The sequence below is a fragment of the Sturnus vulgaris genome, chromosome 8 (assembly GCF_052056855.1).
Source record: "Sturnus vulgaris isolate bStuVul1 chromosome 8, bStuVul1.hap1, whole genome shotgun sequence".
Classification (NCBI taxonomy): Eukaryota; Metazoa; Chordata; class Aves; order Passeriformes; family Sturnidae; genus Sturnus; species Sturnus vulgaris.
The window spans coordinates 5,595,146-5,616,625 of record NC_142250.1 but is presented as its reverse complement, the minus strand read 5'-3'; the positions used below and the strand labels follow the sequence as shown (position 1 = coordinate 5,616,625).

Below are 21,480 nucleotides of genomic sequence, written 5' to 3'. Positions count from 1 at the left end.
CTGTAGAGACCACGCATGTGGAGCGCCAACTGAGGCTTTTACTTGGCCCCAAAATGGGGTTTTTCACCCTTCCTCCAGTCTAGCTCAGGTGTTAGGGTGAAGTTCCCCTGGGCCCTTGCCTCATGGACGTAAATAAGATATCAAAAGAGGCTCTTTCCCCTAATAAAGTTACAGGTTTATTCCTCGTGGGTAGCGAGTGAAAAAGGGAGGGGGAAAAAGGAAGGAAAAAGAGGGAAAAAAGAGAGAAAAGAGGGGAAAAGAGAGGGAAAAGAGAGCGAGGCCAGGGGGTACTGACCTTTTCTAGGGTCTCGAAAGGGGGGGCGGGGAGAAATTGTATCCCAGCCAGCTCTGTGTGGCCAGGAGGGGAGAGGGACCAAGATACAGGGCACAGCAGGGGTCATGGAATGTACCATTTACAATGTATCTAGGAAACGCAACAAGATTGTTTTAGGTTTTTCATCTCTATGTGATTGACTACTGAGGTAGAAGGAATGGGACCATTAATAGCCTTGAAAACCAAGTGAACGCCATTATTACAAGGAAAAGAATAATAAAAATTAACAAAATTGTTTTAACGATAGAAGTCCACCACCCGGTGAGTCCCCAGCCTTTGAACAGTTCATTGAACCAATCTTCAGATTCTTGCTTCACTTGTCCGATCAAGCTGTTCATGCTTCGGAGGGTAGCATGGATGTTAGGAGCTCTCGAGGTCAGATTCATGCAGCACAGTCCTTCAAATTTCTGGCACTCATGTCCGTGCAGCAGCAGCAGAAAATCTATAGCAGCACGATTTTGGAGTGTGGCCTGCCTGGTAATTTCCTCGTCTTCCAGGAGGGAGCTGATAGTGGTGGATGTTAAGTTTGCCTGTTTGACTACCCAACACTGTAGGTGGCCCAATTCACCTAGAGCTTTGGCTGCTGCGACCCACGGAAGAAACAGGGACACAGCAATTCTTTTTGACTTGGCCCAATGGAAAATTTCAGAATCACAGTTTGGGTCCAAATTGTCAGCACTTCTCTTTTGGATTTTATTAGCTGATTTGTTTTTATGAGTCCAATCGTTAATTAAGGTCTCATTGGGTGCCAACAGGGACAACTGCCCGAAGGTGCATGGCCTTCCTAAGAGCTGAGAAGGGATCCCTGCCCATGCCCAATCTCCACAAATCAAGAACAATCACCTAGGGAGGCTTTTGGGGCTTGAATGAGTTGGGGTGTCAGCTGCAATATGGTTTAGAATATTGCACCACATTTTTGCAGTGAATGCCTCACGATATTGCATCATGTTGTGGAACTCTTTTAAGCTAGAAGGTTTGGGAGAATCATTAAATGAATGCAATATTGTGCTGGGTAAGAACCCAATAACTCTAGTTCTTGGGATTCCTGGACTGCTTTGGGCAAACTTGGCAGCAACTCCTCTATGGGGTTCTTACTCATTACAGCTTGCTGCCTATGATTTTTGTATGATGAAATGGTGTGTGACTAGGGAAGTTCATTGGGCATCTGTGTTTCAAAGCTGGCTGAATATTCTCCAGTCTTCAATGGGATTCCTACCAGGCAAGTGGACATAGGGTCTTTTGTTGCTGCAGTGGACAGACATATGTTTTCCTGTTGGAGCGTCTGTGCCAGGGTACCCAGATGTTTTGATGTAGCTGAGGGACAATCCATGCAGCTGCCAGACTGTTCAGTGTTAACAGGAAGACAGCTTGGATGGGGTTCATCACAGGACTGAGAGAAGAGAAGCTTTTCTCTAGAACGAAAGACAAACATTATAAAACCTATTAAAAGTCTCTATCTGCCGGAATGCCACCTTCTATGAGGATTTCTTTTCCTTTTTTCGGGTGGCATCTTCTTCTTGAAGCCACAGCTACCTGCTCCTCGTTCTCCTCAGTTGGAGCAGGATGTTTGGGAACATACAGTTTCACCCACATTTGGGGAATCCACCGAGGGCCTGAGGGAGTGGATACACACGCATAGCCACGCCCCCAGGTAACGAGCTCATTGAGACCTTTGGTTTCTCAGGTTTCTGGGTCCCAAATCAAGACTGGAGGATGCTGGGATAACTTGAACTGTTTCCCACTGTTAAAGTGACACACCACAAGTGGACTCATGTTTTCAAATGAACAATTCAGGAAATTGATAGTAAACATGGCTTTGCAGAGCTTCTACTGTGGAGACATCCACACAATTGAACTGTTCTGTTTAGCCAGGACCTGCTTGAGCGTCTGATTGGCAAGCTCAACCACACGTTGGCCTGTGGGGGAGTGGGAGGTGCCAGTTTTATGTTCCACTCCCCACTGCTGGATAAATTCCAGGAACTCCTTGGACTTATACGCTGCGCCCTTATCAGTTTTGGTTTCCCTAGGGATCCCCAGCACTGATAAGGCTTGCACTAGGTGTTGTTTGGTGTGCACAGCCCTTTCTCCCGCATGGGCAGAGTTATAGACTGCTCCTGAATATGTGTCAATGCTTACATGAACATATTTGAGGTGACCAAAACTGGGAATGTGTGTGATGTCAGTCTGCCACACTTCACAGCTGCCAATACCTCGGGGGTTAACCCCCATGCCCATTGATGGCATGGTGTGCAGCTGACAGCTGGGACAGTTGGTCACAATGGCTTGAGCCTGACTCCATGTTAACTGGAACTGACGGATCAGACCTGGTACATTCTGATGATATTGTTGGTGGCTTAGCTTTGCCTGTTCGAAGATGTCAGGGAGGTGTGCTTGTTCTGCTGGGGTTGCTTGTTCAGCTGGGGTTGCAAGGGAGTCTGCCTGACGGTTCCCTTCTGCAATTTCGCCTGGGAAATCTGTGTGTGACCTCACATGCATCACATAGAATGGATGTTCTCTATGAGAAATCAAGTAAATTAGTTTTGAAAGCAACCTGAAAAGCTGCTCGTTCTCGAAGTCTCTGAGCACTGCCTGCTCTGACCTGGACACTACCCCTGCTACATAGGCTGAGTCCGTTACCAAGTTTATTGGCTCTGAGAACTTGTCAAAGGCTCTCACGACTGCTGCCAGTTCAGCTACCTGGGGTGATCCCTCCACAAACTCAACATCAGCTTCCCAATGCTGAGTCTGGGGATTTCTCCAAGTCATCACTGACTTGTGGGAAGTCCTGGATGCATCTGTGAACACTGTGAGAGCTTTGAGTGGTCTCCGACTCCTCTTCTCACGAGGAATGAGGTGGAATTCCTCATTAAACAGCTTGTGAGACGGGGCATGGACTGATATTTTTCCCCTATAGCTGTCCAGGGCTAATTGGAGACTGGCATTGCTCTGAAGCAAATGCTCAAATATCTCTTTAGTCAATCTCTCAGGAGAGTTCCTCCCCTCCTCAGAAAGTTTGATTGGGAGGCGAATACATGTGAAGTCACAAACAGCCAGTTCATACAGTCTCATCCTTGCTTTCCGAATCAGCTGAACTATCAGCTCTTGTGGCTTAGTGATGGTTTTGGATCTTTGGTGGGAGAGGAAGACCCAGTCTATGATTAAGAGTGAATCTCTCTGCCCCTCGATTCATTGGAATATCAACCCATGTAAATGTGGTAGTTTTCCTAGGACAATGAATTTGAAAGGCAGCTCGGGCTGGTAACGATGGGCTTGCCTCTCTCCTAAAGCCTTCTGTACCTTTTTGATTGCAGTCTTTGCCTCTGGGGTCAGTTCCCTGGGAGAAAGCAGCTCTCTCTCCCCCTTCAATAAATTGAAGAGAGGTTCTAGGTCCTCATTAGTGAGGCCTAGCCAGGGCCTAACCCAATTCAATGACGCACACAAGGAATGGAGATCTGCCAAGGTTTTTGGATTACAATTAATTTCCAATTTCTGCAGAAAAATGGTCCGTGCAGTAATTTCCAAGCCCAGGTACCTCCAAGGTGGCATCCTTCGGACTTTGTCCTCCTGCAATTGAAATCCAGCAGAGGTTAAAACCTTAACACTAGGTCAAGTGTGTCTTGGAGTATAGAGTCATCGGGTGCACACACAAGCACATCATCCATGTAGTGTAAGATGATGGCTTCCCTTCTCTGAGCACGCACCGGGGACAGCAATGAGGCCACATGCCACTGGCAGATGGAGGGACTGCATTTCATGCCTTGCTGCAAAACTCTCCAGTAGTAGCACTTCACTGGGGCTTCTCGATTGATGGTAGGAACTGAGAAGGCAAACCCTGGGGCATCTTCTGGGTGTAGGGGAATGTGGAAGAAAAAGTCCTTGATGTCTAGAACAGCCAATTGCCAATCTCGGGGAAGTATTGCTGGGGAAGGCATTCCAGGTTGGAGGGACCCCATGTCCTCAATTACTTTATTTCCCCAAGGTTGTGGAGCAGCCTCCACTTGTCCTTCCCTGGCTTCTTTATTACAAAGACTGGGAAATTCCAAGGGCTGGTTGTCTCTTCTATGTGGCCTTTGGCCAATTGCTCCTCCACGAACTCTTCAAGCACCTTGAGCTTCTCCTTACTCATCGACCACTGTGTTACCCACTTTGGGGTGTCATCTAGCCATGTTAATTTATGGGTAGGGCGCTCTACAGTGTCCACCTCTAAAAATCCCGGGGAATCTTAGAAATAATCAATTTCACTCCCCACTGGGACAAAGTGCCTCTCCCCCATAGAAGGCATTTATAGTCTCTAACAAATGCTATCCAATTTTCCATCTGGCCCTTCAATTTGCATGATGTCTTTTGATATTTTTGCCAATTTTATCCTTCCTACACCTTGGATTTTGCCAGCCACAGGTTGTAATTCCCAATGTGACAGCCACATCCTCTTAGGTACGATAGTTACATCGGCCCCTGTGTCCAGTACCCCTTCCACATGGAGGTGGTCTGATCCCCGGGTTAGGTTCCATGCCAAAGAAGGCTTTTCCTCACCCATCACTTCTGCCCAGTAGACTTCAGGTGATTTTCCATCTACTGCGACCTCTGCTGGAATGGGAGTGGCCTGGGCAAGGATTTGTCCCTCAACCAAGTAATATGGCGGTAGAGGGCAGAGTGCCAGGAGAATGAGGCAGGTTATGCTTCCCTTGATGGTCATGGGAGCCACCTCAGTCTCCAGGAGTGTGTGTGCTGTGTCCCCAGTAATAAAATACTCACTGTCCAGTTTCATGTGGTTTAACGTCACATCCTGTACGCTGTTTGGCAGGTCCACTGTAATGACTGTCCAATCAGCTGACCTGAAATGAAAACCTTTGGTAGTCACGAGCCTAAAATGACCTCGTGGCTGCCAAACCTTGTTAATTAAATATTTGACGTTTTTATTGTCCTGCATCCCCACACTCTGTATTCCATCCTCCCCCTTTCTTTTTAAGAGAGAGACTTTTGCCAGTGTGGAGCCCACAGTATTTATATCTTTGCGCGTGATTGTTTTAATGGTGGGTACCTGCTGTAGGCCTAGTTTTTTTGTTTGTTGGTCTTCTTTTTCTGGTTGTGTGGACAGTCTCTGGCAAAATGTCCTGGCATCTTGCATTGGAAGCAGATGATCTGCTGCAGCTGCTCTGGTGACATTGGTTGCTTCTTTGCTCCTGGTGTCACAGCTGCCGTGGTCTTTGGGTGTGCCAGTCCATAATTTCTCTTGTGTCAACTGAGCAGTTCTGCTTTCCTGGCGCAGGCTTCTATCATCTGTGCTAAGCTAGGCACTGGTTCAAGGGGAAGGCTAAGGATAACCCTGCGTCAGGTTTCATTAGCATTCCTCTGAGCCATCTCCTTAATCAATTCGGCTTGTACCACCGGATCACACACCTGCCTTTTCACTTGCACGTGAAGATGATCTACAAACTGTAAGAAATTCTCAGAAGCAAGCTGTTTAATGTTAACATAACTACCCTTGGCTTCCACTGTTGGTAATTGGTTAAAAGCCTTTTCTGCAACATTGCATATTTTATCCAGGACAGACTTGGATAATACTCTGGCTTGTTTCAATGCAATGCCAATCCCCTTCCCCACATAGGTGTTCATATGTAATGTCATTATCATCAGCATCTTTCGCATCATCAGAGCTTTGTAAAAGTTCTTGTAAAAAGCACTTTCAAAGATCTTTTACACAGGCTTTCCCACAGATCATATTCTGAGGGAGTTAACAGACATTGGAAAAGATCCTTGATATCATTTCGAACTAGTTCATTTGAGCTAAAGGTGGCTCTCATCATGCCTTTAAAAATTTCACTATCTCTGCCAAATTCTCTCTGTGCTTTACAAATTTCCTTTTTATCTTGATAAGACAAAGGCTGATAACTTCTCTTGCCATTTCTCCTACTGAGATAAACCACAGGAGCAGCTGATGGTATATATTCTTCTCCCAGGTTTCGACTTCCAGGGCTGGGCACCCCCTCCTCACCGGGTCAGGGAGGCTGCCCACCCTCCCCCACCACGGGGACACCATCTGTCCCGCAGGGGCTGTGAGCTGAGCCCTCCCCACCCCCATCACCACCGGCACTGAACCCTGCAGTGGCTCCACCCCCTCCCCGCTCCCACAGTAGCTTGGAGGGCAGGCATGTGAAACCAGGGCAGGGGAGGGGTAGCTGTGGGAACCAGGATTACAACACATGTGGGCGGAGTTGCAGGGTGATGTCATGCAGGGCAGGGTCTTGGAGGAGGGAGGGGGCAAAGCAGCCGAGGGCAGGGATGGGTTATGGGAGGGGAAAGGGTTAGGGGCAGGGACCAGAGGGTAAAAGGGATTGTGGGATGACAGAGGAAACATGTGGCCACCACCATATGGGATCCCCACCACTCGCTCTACAGTGCCCTGGGGACAAGCCGCATGGCCAGTGCCATCTTGGATTTTGCCCCCAGCCCCTTCAGGCTTAGCCATGTGGCCGTTGCCCTGAAGGGAAAGGAAGTTACATCTATAACTTCCTGAACACTGCTCCGAAGGGAAAACATTTGGGAGGGAAGGGTACAAGGAAGAATGGCTGACAATTTTAAAAAAATCCCAGAGGAGCTATGGCTATGCCGGGTGCCCCGCGGTTCCCCGGGTGACCCGTGGGTCCCCTCCAGTTTTGGGTTTTGGAGAAAGGGAAGGTGAATCCGAGCTGTTTTGCTGTTGCTGTTTTCTGTCTGAAGTAAAAGTTTTCGAATTTGTAAGAATATCAGGAGGAATAGAGAGGCTGTTTCATCTCCATTTTCCACTTTTAATGTTAATAAATCCCCTATTTCGTCCCAAAATGAAAGCAAATTTATAACTTGCAATTCAAGGTCCAATTTTTAAACAGACAGCCAGCTTGTAAAATGTGCTAATTTTTTCTTAGAGATTAAAACCTCTCTGGAACTTAATATTTCCCTGAGCTGGGAACATAAACTCTTTTGTAGGGCAGATTGTTGTGAGCCCATGATGTTTAGTAACAATCTGCCACTATGTCTACCCCAACCACAGTTAAAAACACAGAAAAACATGTCAGTTGTTAAAAATCTGCTGTGTATAGCACAGTTTCCAGGCTCTCCCGCTGTGCCCGCCATGGTTCCAATGTTAATTCTGCCGCTCTTGTCAGCAAAGCCCACGTGCTGCCAGAGCTGCTCTTGGGATAGATCCCACTGAGTGAAGCTGCAAAAAAACCACAAAAAGCCACAAAAAACCGCAGAAAATTGCCCGCCGCCACTTTGAAGCCAATCAAAGCTGCTGCCCGCAGTGCCGCACTCGCCTGCTGGTGCCTGCACACCACTGTGCCCTTGCACTGCCGTGCAGAGCCGCCAGGCCGCGCATGCTGCCCCACGCACACGGCTGCTTTTCGCGAGCGGCACTGAGCAGGCCAAATGCCACCGGTGAGACCCCCAGCGGACATCCGGGGAACCCACCCCGCTGCGACTGAGGGCTTACCCTTTATCTTGCAGGCATAGGCTTCTGTGTAACTGTAGTGGGTCTCTGTCCAGAACTGACCCACCTTGGCTAATGACAGGCTCCCGATTCGTCCTTAAAGTGTCAGAACTGCACAAAACGCAGCTCAAAGAAATTTTAGGTAGTTGAACAGCTCAAAGGCTTATTGAATCCCGAAAATGGGAGTCACAGCTGGTCGTGGGGTTCTCTAATATCTGTAGAGACATTGAGCGCCAACTGTAGCAGTCCCTGAGACTTCCCCCTAGTTCCTGACTTGCTCATATGTTAGGAAGAAGCCTCTGGGATCCCCTACATGGACATGAGTAAAAGATAACAAAAGAGACTCTTTCCCCCCTGGGGAGAATCTGAGGTTTATTTCTTGTGGGCTTTCAGGAGCGAAAGAGCATGAGGTCAGGGGACATAGGTATTTTCTAGGGTCTGTAAGGGGCGGGAAGAAATTGGTTCTCAGCCGACTAAGCATGGCCAGAGGGGAGAGGGACCCGACCACAGGACATTACAGGGGTCAGGAATCTACCATTTTCAATACGTCTAGTGAATTACAACAGTGTGCCCATCTGTATTTAACAAGGAAATGGAGAAGGGAACTGATGATCAGGGCTCTCTTTGCAGCAGGCATTCTGAAGGGTGACACCATATTCTTCTGATCTGTGGTGGAGGACTTAGCAGGTACTTTCAAACTACAGAGTTTACAGCTCACTGGAAAGTTGAAGTTATTGTTGTTTATCACTCTTCACTGTAGATGAAATGAAGGTAGTGATGGAAAAGTCACACTGCAGTTTATCACAGGAACTGTGAGGCTGCCCTGGCACAAATGGGTGATTTCAACAGAGTGTGGGGACATAGCAGAGACAGAGATGTGACATGGAAACACTTTTAGAAATCATATCAATTGAGCATATGATGTTTCACAGCAAATCCAAGAGCTGGGGAGTGGAAACAGGCCTTCTGCAAAGACAAGGTTATCTGAGCAGGGAGCTGACACTGGAAGTTTATTTTAGGTATACATCAGGTGGTATAGAATAGCTGGAAAGGTGTCTTGTAGAGGTTAGTTTTCAGTAAAGACTTCTTTCCCTGTGTTGCGTTCAAGGGAGAAAGGAAATTGTCAGAGAAAATGTATCCCTTTACAATGAATATTTAATCCAAGCAGGCATCTGCCATGCTAAGAATTTGCCAGAAAGAATTTCCACACTACCATTATAAAACAGTTATGTAACAGTTTTTATGGTCATTGACAGTTGGAACTCTGTAAGTTTTCTTGCCTAAACATGATGCTTACTACATATTAAGTAGTTAACCTGTACTTTGATTTCTTTGCTCTGAATCCCTCATAGTAAAATTATGTAAGCAAGAACCCTGTCCTGTGCTTAACTTTTAATTTTATTATTTAAAGACTTCATGATTTGTAATTAGAATTAACTTTGAAATTCTGGATACTTGCTGGCAGAAGTTGTTTATTTGAATAATTGTACCAATATTAGATAGAATTCCTGGAAAATATAAGAAATCAAGGTATCAAAAGGATTCCAATAAAACCAGAACTGAAAAAATTGGAGAAATCATTGCTGGAGAAGCGAGGAAGATGAAAGACAGCCAAATAAACGGGAAGTTTCATTATTGTTCACTTTTATTATTTTAGTACAGGTCTTAGACTATTTGGAGCTGTCTTCTAATGCTCCACTTCCTGGTATCCTGTGATTCCTGTGGAGTCTTGTGATTGGCAGAAAAGTAGATCTTAATTAAAAGTACTTCAGGACCTCACTGACTGAAAAAATGAAATCACAAGAAAAGATATTTCAATAGCACGCCTGCTAAAATGGAGGTGCTAGAAGGCAAATAATGTATTGCTTTGCAAAATATGACTTGAAAGATGTCAATGCTTACTTTTAAATATATTTCAGACTGGTTTTGACTGGTAGTTTTTGCTTAAACATACAGTTTTCTTGGAGAAACTGTTAATGTTTTCTTTAATGTTTTAACTTTCTTGAAGTTTTACATTAACAGAACTATAAATACCTGGATACCCAAGAGTTTAGATTCTTTCATTGAGCTAGAGAAATTTCTGCCAGTAAAATTAATACAAGAACATTCTGACAATATTCTATGAATGTTGGCAGGTGAAAGCATCAGCAAGTAAGAAGGATGCTTAAGATTACTGAGTAAGTCCAAAGCCCAGTGACAGGACACGAAGAGCTTAGTTATCAGCACTGTGTTGACTTTTCAGAGCAAGGATATTGATACTCTGTCTTTGAAGTTCTTTGAAGTTCTCTTTCATGCTTTTCCGGGCTTGGAAGCCATGCCTGCTTTTAACCTAGGGAAACAGGTCTTCATAAACACTTTCTATTTCATATGAAGAGAGGACAGTTTGAAGAAGGAACAAAATTAATTGTTCCCTAGGGAAAGCAAAGCTCCCTTTCTCACGTCAAGAGGGACAGTAGCTTCCCCTTGTAGAAAGCACACTTTAGCACACAGACCTGATTATCTGAGGACTGAAGAGGTTCATGAGAATAAAGGTGCTTATTTACAGTGATATCGCCTGATTACCTGAGCTGGGCTTCTGCCTTTGGCACTCTGATAATGGTGCAAGACTAAGAGCTCATCTTTCTTTCCAAATTACCTTCTGTTGTCCTTTCAGAGGCTCCTCAGGGAGGACAGTGGGGCCCTGGCACAGGTTGCCCAGAGAAACTGTGGCTGCTCCATCCCTGGAAGTGTCCAAGGCCAGATTGGACTGGGCTTGGAGCAACCTGGTCTAGAAGAAGGTGTTTCTGCTCATGGCAGGGGGTGGGACTGGATGGGCTGGATGGAGTGGGACCATTCTGGGATTCTACAGTCATTCTTTCTGTTAATCTGAAGACTTTTCTGAAGCTGAAGGGAAGGTACCTGCATAGTTTGGCAGAAAATATTTTGTTGTAAATCATTCTGTGTCACCCTACATTGGCCAACTGTGTCTGCATCAGAGGAGCCTGAAGCCCTGCTAGTTCCAAACAGCAGAAAGGAGCAGTGACCTCAAAGCTGTCACATCCTGAAGGAGCTGGCCTTTGCCTCAGAGGAAGGTGCTCCATTGTTTTCTGCAGCAGGTGTTTTCAAATGCCAGGGGCCTTACAATTTACATTTTATTCACTGCCTGTTGATTTGATCAATTGCAAACTCCAATCCATGTTATAGTTAATTCATTAGTTGGCTGTGGATTTAGTTCAAGTCTTAATTTGGTCATCAGGGTTCAATCAGTCATTCTTGTGCTTTCTTTTTACACAGTTACCTACTAATTTTAAGTGGAATTTACAAGGATATGTGAACCTTATTTTCTCTCAGTCATAAGAAGAAGCTATGCTGAGAAGGTCAGGGAGAGTCCAAGGGAAGCATCTGAGAGTTTCTGACTCCCCAGTTCTCTGTCACAGTTAATCTGTGATTCAGAAAATCAGCATGTCATGTGGATGACACATATGGAAGTAGAATATTTGACTCCCAGCTTGAAATATAAACACATTACAGCAGGTCCTGTATATACAGATACATCCTGTGTGAGAATAAGTGACTACAATTCAAATACTAGGGAGGAAAGAAAAGCCACCTTGGGCAAATCTATTTCTTTATTCAGCAGTTTTCTCATACTTCTGAGGAGTTGGAATGAGTGGGTTTATTATCCTGTGAACTCTTCTTCCCATGCTGTTGCTTCCCAATATGCCAACTGCATTAATTCTCACTACAGCACAGACAAAATAACAGAGTAGTAAATAGCAAGATATGCTGCAGACAGAAAGACCCAAAGTCACAGATCCTATGCATGAACCAGTGTCTCATTTTATGCAGTGGGAAATTTTCTTTGACATGAATGGGGTCACAAGTTAACTCTACGAATCTATACTTGCTTAACCCCCCAAAATTTCCACCTGTTCAGAATGCTTCTGTATAATTCTTTAGAAATTAATGACTGATCCATAGTACCTAAGGTCTCCTTGAGTGGAATACAGGCCTGTGCATAGCAGGGAGAATGCATGGGGAAAGTGTCCTTCAGCAATACCTGAATCAATTAATTTTTACAGTTAACTTGACAAAAAGCATCCTATTTCTTTAGAGCTTTTATATGCACAGTGCTAAAAGGAACCTCATCCAGGTTGCTCCAGTATGTTGAGGCAATGTGTTGATCTTGGTGGTTTTAATTACAGCAGATGAGTTGTTTTACTTAATGATTCAAGTGCATGCCTGTTTCTTCCTGGGTTTCTGTAAAGCTTGCAGCGGTGCCCTGGGTCATAGGTCAGAGGAAGGATGAAAGCATTTGCAGAATAAGCCTCTCTATTATTTACTTACCTTGTTGGGATCGGTCTAGGGGCTACAACAAGCTGATATGGGAGTCAGTGCTTGTGGAAGCAAGGGATTATGCAGGACAGGAAGGATCACGCTGAAATTCAGAAGGGAGGTCTCTGGGGAAGAGTCGAGGGATTTTCAAGTGAAAACGTCTGCTTGATTGCACTTCTGAGGAGATATGGAATAAAAAGGAGCAGGAGCAGAGGCTGGAAAAGGCAGCAGGAGGAACACAGACATGTTCTCTGTATGTGCCTTTGAGGGCTGGGAAGACATCTGGCTGCTGTAACTGGAGGTGGGGCTGGAGACACCTTGGTGAGAGTGAGAAGGGGCTGAGGGGAGAATCGTGTTATGGTTTTGTTTGTTACCATTGCAATGGAAAAGGCTGTCTGTTCTCAGAGCACAGCCACCGCCTTGTGCAGGTTGGCCTGAATGGATGGTGGCAAACAGCTCTGAACAGCCAGTGTCCAGTGCTTTTGCTACCAGTTGGGGCTGCTGGGAGGCAGCAGCCAGGAAAAAGTGGGAAGTGAGCTTGCACTGGAAAAAGCAGGTGATTCTGAACTGGCGTGTGCTGCTCGGGCAGCAGATATGCAAAGGCTACTGCAGGACAAGAACTGATGAAGGCTGCCTGCAACAGAAGGGGCTGTTTTCACACTGTGCTGCAAATGTGGAAGGAAGTAAAGGCATTCCCATGAAAATTAATCCCCTACTGAGCAAACAGCATCCTTGAAGCAAACACTCACAGGATTTTATAGTCAATGTATTGCCTAAACTTTAATGGCAGAATGGTATTTCGGTGTTAAATATGACATTTTTCTTTGTCTTTGCTGGCACAGTGTCTCTGATCAATGAGAAAATGGAAGGCAGCGGAAAAGAGAAAGGAATATCTTTGCTACCAACTGCAAACATTTTTCCTGCTTTTTATTAACAGTATCTCTCTACAACAAAATATGAACTTTTTTGTATTTCAATGGGATTTTTTTAGGAATAATGCTATATATCTTAAATCCCACATCAACTTTTCTGTGCTTAATGCTAGTCAGAAACTTTACAGAGTATAAGGTCTTCATCCTGTCATTTCATACTATCACACTGCTCAGGGGAACAGGATGTTAATGTAAGAGCTCAGGAGAGATACAATTAATATTCTTGCATAATATTTGAGATGCTACGTAGTAATTTAAGATATCGATCTTCTAATCACATCTGTTTACAAGAAAGTAAAGACATTTGACATAACAAAGGGGTCTTTAAAGTACTAGGGAAAATAAAATGTGTAAATACTTGAAGCCCTTCAAAACATTCATTGATGAGACTAGAAACACGAATCTATGAAAACTAATCAGGAAAATAGGTTAGCTTTTGTACTGCTGAAAAAAAATACTATAAAACTCAAAGACATGACAGACTGATGAAAGACACGTACTATGTTAATTTTCAACAGCAATTAAAGAAACAAAACCAAGGCAAAAAATGAAACCCAAAGCAAAACAAACAACAAATACAGGAAGAAAATTAGGCCTGATAGTTATTCTCTTACTAATTAAAAATTATTTTATGGTACAAGAACAATGTCATGAATATTTCAAAGGCAAACCCAGCATAAATTAGAGCATTATTTATGAAGAATACGTACTGGAATTAACACACATGTTCTTATTAACAGAGTTGCCAAACTGCTTTTGAAGAATGAGCATATGAGCTTGTTTTGTGCTGAATCAAAACTGATTCATTATCTGTAGAAGAAATCCTACTTTAAAAAATTTAAACAACTATACACCTCTAGTATTAAAGCTTGCTACAAGGACATGAGCTTGCTGAATTTTAAAAAAATCTAAAATATTTGAACTACTACATGACACTTAGATGCAGTTAAATGCAATGACAGGTGTGAAGCTGTTGTTCATTCATTTGATTTTTCTGTATTTTGGATAAAGGGGGAAAGGTGTTAAAAAAGGCCCAGGTGTGTCTGGGCACTTGTTGAATAATAGAATTCTACAAGTCCTTTTGTGATTAGGCTAACTTGTCTGTTTTCTTCTGCTATTAATAAAATATTCTGATTTCATAATGTAGGAGAATTATTTTGAAAAAAAACTCCAAACCTACTTTTTTCAAGAACAAGAGCCCTAAGTATCACAAAAACGGCTCCTTAAATTCACTGTTTTTGCTCTTGGCTGGCATTATTTTCCTGTGAGAAGTAATCATGAGTTGGTTTGTAGGATTTAATGCAGTATACAGTTCATTGCCATGGAACTGAAGATTTTACTCATGTATCCCTGTACTATTTCAGCCCCAGAATTACTAGCCATGGTAATTTAAATTTAAACGGCCTTAGAAAAGTACTTTGGTCTGCTGTCAAAATACTCCTGAAATGCAGAATATTCTGTATGGCCTTATGCAGTGGGTTCTGTGATAAGACATTAGAGCATTATCTGAGTTTCATGAGGATTTGAGAGAAATACTGCTTGGTATGGCAGAGAATTATGGAAACTGAAAAGGATTGAAGAGGTACTGTAGAGAAAAGGCTTCTACTTGAATTCAGAAATCATGCACTTATATATAACAAAAACTCACTTTTCAATTCACTGCTGTGAGACCAAATTACACTGCAAAGCATTTCTAAGAGGGTTTTTTCCACGTATTTTTTTCTGACTACTTATATTTCAGTAGTATGTTAATCCCTCCTTGGTGAGCTCTCAGTGAACTATTAAAGGTCTCATTTCTCTTACTTCTTTTTCCTACCCACTGCCTGCTGCAAACTGAAATCAGTCATTAAGTGAGCACCAGTTTTCTTCACTGTGGTGGTAGGATTTTTTCTTGGTATCCCTTGCCCTTCATCAGTTGGAAATTGTGTCATCTATTCTCTCTCATAAAGAAATCTGGTGTGCTGTTTCAGCACCAACCAACAGAAGCCCTCAAGCCATGGCTGATGGACAGATCTCCCTGTTTATCCTGGTGAGGAGAGTTATTTCTCCAGATAGGTGTGGCCAGTGGAATAACACTGGTGTTCTCCAAAAAGGAAGTCTTCCTTCGGTGCTGGGACAGGTGGAATACCCTCTCAAGAGACTTGTGAGTGAGGCTGCAGAGGAAGTGAAATCTTGCACCAGACTACAGCTTTTCCTTGCCAGGCAGTTTTGGGTTTGCACTGACCCCATGTTGCATCCTGTGTCACTGCAGTCATTTGGTTCAGGAAGCACTTTGCTTCCAAGGACCTTCCATATTTGGGTGTTCTATGGTAGTTCTTAAACTGCAGGATAAGCAAAGAGCACATTTTCCTCCAAGTTAGTGCCATGAGGTAATTCTGATGTTAATTTGGAGATGTTTGTAAAAGGCAGTTAATCGATATGGGTTGTACTGAGTAACATAACTGACAGAGACAACTGGTGCTATATGGAATACATGATTTTATTTTAATTACGTATTTATTTTCTGTGTTCCATAAAGCAGACTTTACAGGTTTGCTTCCTTGGCTTAATTCCCTGTAGATGAAGAAAAATCAATACAAATGAAGGTGCAGTTTTGCAAATATCTGTATTTGGGTTCAGTGTAGTTACTCAAATACCTAATAATTTGGAAGAGCAGATCTTCATAAAAAAAAAGAGAGAATAGATAATTTATTTTTATCTCAGCAAAAACACACTAGGCGTCATCACCTGTGAATACCACAGCCATGATTAAGTATTAATTATACTGCTGGAGTTAACTACAAGTATTGAAGTATTGGCTTTTCAGCAAAAACAATGTTTTATATATGAGAGGTTTATTATGAGAAGGAATTCTTCTAGAACAAGCCTTTCAGAGAGAGACTGCTCCAAGACAAGGTTTCTTTACTTTGGTATTTGCAAAGAAAACCACATTTTTCTATTTATACTTTTAGTTTTCCTTTTATATTCTGGTATGCTGTTTTAGAAAGTGGTAGTCTTAGGATTCAGAAATCAGGTTGAATCAATCTTCAGTTGTGACATGTCACCATAGGTGAGCTCTGGTCACTGTATTGTGAAAGCTCCTTTTATTTTGAATAGTCACTGAGTGGGAACACCTGCAGCATGCCGAGATCTGGTAAAGCTGTAGGAACTTGGGCAAAGTTGGGCAGGCTGTAGTGCATCCTGAACTTTTCTTTGGTTGTGACTGCTCCTGAGCTTTTGACTGGGATCATTCTGCGTGGCGCGTAACTCTCCAGAGCCGTGTGGGCCTGCTGGAAATGAGTGCTGACAGTTAAATCTCTTTGGAAACATCTCTAAAAGCCCAGATCTAAGGAGGTGCAATAACATTTAAACAATACGTGGTGGTCAGATCATGGCTCACTGGTTCATATCTGCATTATGAATGGAAGTCTGAACAGTTTGTGGTGGTCTGCTGTGCTTACTGTTGACACTCTGTGACTGTGTTCTCTGTGCTCTTTTTGGTAGTACTAGGATCATCCTATAAATGGTGAGGAAGTCAATGGTGAAATACATGGAATGCCAAACCCACATTCCATTTCCTGGAAGCTGATTTTGAAGCACTTCTTTGTTGTCCCTGAGTTCACAACCTTTACATAACAGGTAGGTAAGCGGTGTCGGAGAAGAGAGATGTGTTTTGTCACACAGACAACATTTAAACTGCTACAAATTCAGGCCAAATGTAATTCATTGCTATGATACAGAGTATTTGAAGAGAAGGTAACAAAGGAAGATATTTCTGAGGATTTAGGTAGGTTTGCAGTTGAAAAGTGCCACTTTAATATTTTGCTTGCCTTGCCAATGAGCTACCTTGATGGAACTAGAAGTTCTTGCTTTGCAGGGTGTTCATGGGGGAGTGTTGTCAGCGGTGAGGGGATTCCTGTGTTAGTGTGACCCACATGTGATGTCTCACAGCTCTGAACGCTGCAGCTTCTGGTGACCTGGCTGTGACCAAGGTTCCGTGTGAAATGCAGAATTGATTATGCCAACATGTGTTCTAAGGAGGGGGATTAATTCATGTTGTATCTCCATGGACCAGAGAAGCTGGTGTGAGTATTATTAATCTAACTTTGAGGAATTTTCACATGGATTACTAGCCTTTTGCAAGGTAAAAGAAGTCACTGCTTTCCTGAAAGTACCAAACAGTATGTTTCCTGTTAGCATTTGTGGGGATTTTAATGAGCTCAAACCATGCAGTGTTCTTCAATTAATTTTGATTATACTTCTGTATAATTTATTTTGAACAATAACTGGAAAATTAGTTTTCATTCAGGAAACAATTGGAGCTCACCATGTCTTGACCTCCTATACACCTACGTAATTTTAATGAAGACAGGATTGAATTTTATTAGGGATGAGATGAATGCACTCGGAAACAGAATCTGTCTTTCCTACCCAAAAATGGCAGTAAGAATGATGGTTATGAAACTAGACAAAAACAATGGAAAATTAATATTTTCATTATTGTAAGATTTTATGTAAGAGTGAGCAATCAGATGTTAATAGAAATAGAAGCCTTTGGAGGCATTGGCACTATGTGATATTTTATCACATATCAAATTTTCTTTTATGCCTGATAGATAGCATTAGTTTCTGTGCTGTTGGGGAAGAGGAAGGACAGCTGCAATGACAAATAATATTAGAAGGGATGGTGTTTTCTCAGGGTCCTGATGCTCAGTGCAGCACATATGGTCCACTGAGGTAATTCAGACATATATTTAATAAAAGTATATAGAATGGGCACAGCTTTCAGAAAGTGTTTTCATTCACTGTTTTATTGCAGTTACTGTTACTCCTGTTTTGTTTCTTAGGGAAACTTTGGATTCTTTGAGCTCCACTGGATCTTCTCTGGTCTTGTGAGCACTGTAGGGGCTGACGTTCATCACAGTCAGCTGGCATTTGCACACCCAAAATTTCTCTAATATACATTTTTTTGGGTCTTTTTTCCCCTTCTCATTAGGAAAGACTATAAAATATAAGGAATGAACTTCTCCTTAGAGGCCATATAAATCTTTAAAAATATCTGGATGCTTCCTATGTAGAAAGCAACAGAGTAGTGAAATAGATGTCATAGTGTGTTTGGTATGTGTACTTTGAGGACATAGCTGGGTTTTGATAAGTGATTTATGGTTTTGGGAGAAAGGAAGAGACAAAGCAGGTTGAAAAAGATGCCGTGTGTGTAATTCCTGAGAGAAGGAATAGTGTTCCTATAGCATGTAATTTCACTCTAGGTCTTTTAGTGCTATTATAATAGGAAAAATTTAGACCCCTGCTTTTGTGCTTTTTTTTTTTTAAAAACCCTTTACAGTGTCTCATTTCTGAAGGACTGTTTTAGATTTGAGACTGTTATGTTGGTCACAAATTCATTTCAGGTCTAAGCTGCTTTCTTGGGACCTGTGTTTGTGTTTTTAATTAATTGTACATCATACCTTAACGCATTGATTAAAACTCAGAATAAAGTATGTCACCAGCCTCAGACCTGGCATGTGAAATGGCATTCTAGCTGCACTGTGCTTAGTGGACTCACTTCAGGTGAGATCCTGCAAAGGCCAGGGACAGTTCCTGAGAGAGTCAGGTGCACAGGCACAGGATTTCTTTCAGTCTGTTGACTCAAAAAAGAAAAAAAAAAGATCAATTGTAACAACAAAGAATTTGCATGGGGGGCTCTATAGAGTGGTGTGGTAAAAAGGTGTGCCACATCTTAATTTCATGTAGTGGTTGTGAATTTTGGACCATGCAGCCTGAAAATTTGGTGCTAATATTATTTCTAAGGAAATATGGGTGCTTTTCCAGGATATGCTATCCAATCGTAGACGCACATTTCTCTATATTGCATTACAAGACAAATTTCGAGCAATTTTTTTGAAAACTATACATCAGAACTAGTTTGCTGTGATGTTGGACTGCTGTTCTTTAACAGCAGTCTGTAAATCCAGGGGCCTGTAAGCCTCTTGGAATATAGGCCTTATGGGTTGGAGATGCTCCAGGTATTTCAGAGCAGTGACTGTGGTTGCCTCAGGAACTTGTCTGCAGTGCATCAGGTAAATTAGAAGAAAGCAGAATGTCCAGCTGGAGAGCAGAGGTGATACCTGAGGCTCATGGCCTTTTTCAGCAGTGTGCTGCTTTTTAAAGACTGTGTAGTCTTTGTGGACAGTTGATTTCTGTTATAAATGTGATGACTTAAAAAGATAATTAGTTGTCTGGTATGAGCTTGTAGTTGTACTCACCTTCGGGGAGAAGAGTGATTATTATAGCATTTAGTTTATACAGCTTGCTACCTTATTTCCCCTTACTCTAACATGTGTTCCCTCCCTATCAATGCAAGCACAAATGTCATCTTTGGGAGAGGGACTCAGAATCCTTTTTCTTGTGTTTCAGAATGTCTTAATAGAAGGAACTGAAGAGGAGGGAAATGGTCAATGCAAGAAGAGCATTTTTCCCCTCCTTGAAAAAAAAAGAAGCTTATTTACTATCAGCATGCATGAGTCATTTGGACGACAGCTTAAGAGCATACTTTAACTTGAATTGGCCAGACCAGGTCAACTGGACTAAATGATTACTTGTAGGTCCCTTCCACCTAAAATAGCAGTAGCTTTTCTTTCTTCTCAGTAGTAATGTATTTATTTTGTGTTCCTATTGGAAAAAATGTTATTTATTTACTTAATGAATCAACATACATCTCAGTAACAACTCTAAACAAAATCTGGATTTATCCAGTGGTAGGAATATGGTTTGCTCTTGTCTATACTCCTTCTACCTGCCTCTAAGGTATAGCAGATAGTCAACTTTTTGAAGCTTCTTTTAAGCCAGTGTGTTGGTTTAATTTTGTTTCCCGGGCAATGCACCAAATTATGTCTACGTTTTGATTTGCCAATTTAAATAAACTCATTTTCCTGTTGTGAGATAGAACCAGGAGCAAAAACCAAGGCAGGCCTAAAATTTAAGAGAGTATAAAAAAAAGAAATTTATTAACTACACAAAAAAAGAGAAGGAAAAAAACAAATTCAGAATAAGATTTTTTTCAAACGCCTCCTTCCTTCCCCCTCCCAACCTTCATAACAACAAAACAAACATGCAACAAATACTTCAGTCAGTTCCTAATTTAGTCGTTTTAAGTTCACTTCTGGAGAAAGAAGCCTCCTCTTGTTGAAAGCTGTAGGAATTTTTCTACAAGAAGGAAGAAAACAGTCCTCTCGTGGTCTCATTTTTCACGATTTGCATCCGCCCGGGAACCTGCAACTGTGACACTCCTCCCAGCTCCACAGCCTTCCCAAAGCTGTAGATGTGGGCCATGTCTGTCTCATGGGGTATTACTTTTAAGAATTAAATGTTCTACAGCAAAGGTTCTCTTCATCTCTTTTCTCTCTGTTCAGGCTTCATCCTCAGAAAACTGAGATCCCCTTCTTTCCTCAGGGCAAAGATTGTCAATACAGGTGCTCTTTGGTCAAATCATCTATCAAATGGAACATCTCCATCCCCCCATGTCTTTTTCCATGGTTTATAGGAATATTCAGTACATCAGTTCATTCCTACAGTCTTACAAAAGGACTTTCAGCCATGTATAGCATCTCCTCATTGTCCTTCCATCTAAAAAAACTTAGCTCTTATGTCACTGACTTCAGAAATCTTCTTATTCCGTTTCATATTCAAAGGAAAACGCCGTAGGTTTTGCAAATCTTATCTGAGCACTAAAGAGTTAAACACAACTACAAAAGTTGGGCCAGGCTCAGGCTGTGCTGGGGGGGGGCGGCTGAGGTGTCAATCAGCCTTTCTGGGGCTGGGCTGCAGCCCCACACTGCTCATGGTCACCCCTGCTTCCCAAGCAGGGCCCTCCTGCCTCCCCCAGACCGTAGGGGGCTGGGCAGGCCCGGCCCTTCCGACAGCAGAGGGAACCGGGCCCCCCACCCCAGAGCCACAGGCCCGTGGAGGAGGAAGCCGTGAAGGTCTTATCAAGGAGCCTTTTGAGCCTTTCCTCCTCTTGGCCATCGGGTCCTCTCATTTGCAAACAGGGCCCAAGCGGCCCTGTGAGCCTCCCCCCAGCATGGGGGGGGGGGGGGGGGGAACTCGGTTTGATGTTACCTGCTCAGCAGCTGGAAAGACAAAGAGACTCAGTTCCGGATTACCTCCTTTAAAATGTGTGCTCACAGAGGGAAATAACTTTCTTCAATTGGCTGTTGAAGGTGTCCCAACCCCCACAGAGGAAGTTCCCTTAGAGAGAACTTCTCTCAGAGTTTCTTCTTCCCAAGTCAACCCATCAAGCCAGATGGGTTGTTTGATTTAGTTTCCTTTGGCTAAGCAAATGATTCTTGCCTGCTTGGTATCTCCTTTTAATTTAGATTTCTTGATTTTTGCAAAATGGAGTGACAGAATACAGGCCAGTGGAAGATTTAGTTTCTGAAATTGTCTCAATCTGTTCC

At 43.0% G+C, this 21,480-nt stretch overlaps 1 long non-coding RNA gene across 4 annotated transcripts in view; it reads left to right on the top strand.

Annotated features, from left to right (window-relative positions):
- The window catches only part of LOC148222957 (uncharacterized), a 451,561-nt gene that overhangs the window by 93,557 nt on the left and 336,524 nt on the right, over positions 1 to 21,480 (top strand). For 2 of the 4 annotated variants that reach the window (XR_015805070.1, XR_015805071.1), the window contains one exon: positions 16,532 to 16,666. The exons of the other annotated variants lie outside the window; for them this stretch is intronic. This is a non-coding gene — a long non-coding RNA (uncharacterized LOC148222957). The remainder of the gene's footprint in view (positions 1 to 16,531; positions 16,667 to 21,480) is intronic. 4 annotated transcript variants of the gene reach the window in all.